Source organism: Anneissia japonica, unplaced genomic scaffold, assembly GCF_011630105.1.
Source record: "Anneissia japonica isolate Jap-2015-1 unplaced genomic scaffold, ASM1163010v1 scaffold14165_len174324_cov138, whole genome shotgun sequence".
NCBI classification, from domain to species: Eukaryota; Metazoa; Echinodermata; class Crinoidea; order Comatulida; family Comatulidae; genus Anneissia; species Anneissia japonica.
The window spans coordinates 83,307-85,220 of record NW_022714669.1 but is presented as its reverse complement, the minus strand read 5'-3'; positions in this window follow the sequence as shown (position 1 = coordinate 85,220).

Sequence of the window (1,914 nt, the reverse complement as noted above, 5' to 3'; positions counted from 1 at the left end):
TCGTACCAGTGTTGACCAGTCTGACCCACCTGCTATCTCGATGTGTACCAATACCATTAACATAAAAGAAAGTTTCTCAGGCAGCAAGTTTGACGTTTTTGCTTGCGCTAGGAACGATAACGATCCCGGCTTTTCTATAGAAGACCGACGATTCATCACTATAATGGAACAGAACATACATAAAGACGACTCCGGCCATTGGGAGATGCCTCTCCCATTTCGACATGGCATACCACAGATGCCCGATAATCGCGACCAAGTTCTAGGTCGCCTCCGTAACCTAATTAGGCATTTACAGAGTAAACCTACTAAGAACGAACACTACTTCCAATATATGGGAAAACTGCTAGAGTTCAGACATGCGGAAGTCGTGCCTGAAAATGAAAACCACAAGGCAATACGTGGTATTTACCACACTTCGGAGTGTACCATCCGAAGAAACGTAATTAAATACGAGTTGTCTTTGATTCAAGTTCTGTGTGCGAAGGAATTTCACTGAACCAACAACTGTTGACGGGACAAGATCAAATGAATTCTCTTTTGGGGATCCTAATGCGATTTCGCCAAGAAAGAATAGCGGTTATGGCGGACATCGAGCAAACGTTTCACTCGTTCCACGTCACTCCGCCACATCGGGACTTTTTGCGATTCTTTTGGTATAAAAACAACGATCCAGCCAAAAACATAATCGAGTACAGAATGGGAGTTCACCTATTTGGAAATGGTCCCTGTCCTGCAGTGGCAACTTTTGGATTGCGAAAAACAGCCGAAGACAACAAGGGAGTTTTTGGACTTACCTGCAGAAACTTTGTTTTCAACTACTTTTACGTCGACGATGGCCTACGGTCTGTAGCCACTTCTGAAGAAGCTATCAGTCTTTTACGCAATACACAAGCTATGCTAGCCACTGCCAAACTAAGATTGCATAAGGTTGTTTCGAACGACATAGATGTGATGCAAGCGCTACCCAAGACAGAGCAAAGGCTCTCCAATGTTTGGATCTCCAACAAGACCCAATCCCTGTACAAAGATCTCTTGGAGTTTACTGGGACATACATAGTGATACATTCACCTACAAGGTAGATCTGCAAGAGAAACCCCTCACTCGAAGAGGGATACTTTCAACTGTAAACTCATTATATGACCCCTTATGGTTCGTAGCGCCCGTAATCATTGAAGGGAAGTCCATACTTCAACATCTAACCTTAACGACCAAGGCTGGTGAGATGGACGCTAATTGCATTGGATGGGATGATCAACTCCCAAACCAATTCAAGGATCAATGGAAACTCTGGAGGGACGAACTGAGCGACCTAGAAAATCTCTATGTGAACAGGTGTTACTTACCACAGAGACTCAGCATGGCGAGGAGAATCGAACTGCATTCATTCTCTGATGCTAGCACAAAAGCGATTGGCCAAGTCACATACATACGTACTATCGACAAACAAGGAACACCTTACGTTTCATTTGTCTTAGGAAAAGCCAAAGTAGCTCCGACTGCTGTCACATCCATACCAAGATTAGAATTGTGTGCCGCCGTAATGGCCACGCAAACAGTTCAGAAGATTACATCCGAACTAGATGTTGTGGTTGACCAAACCTACTATTACACAGACTCAAAAGTTGTATTGGGATACATTCAAAACAAATCTCGCCGGTTTTATGTTTACGTGGTGAACCGTGTTCAGCAGATACATAATGTTTCAAAACCCCACCAGTGGCACTACATTGCTACAGAAATTAACCTTGCGGATATCGCCTCAAGAAGGATATCAGCTAAGGAGATATCAAGTTCATCGTGGTTCCAAGGCCCGAAGTTTCTCTACTTCCCAAATGTGTCACCAATAGATTCTAAAGAGAAATTTACTGTAGAAGATTCTGATACAGACGTTCGACCATTCATCTCAGTAC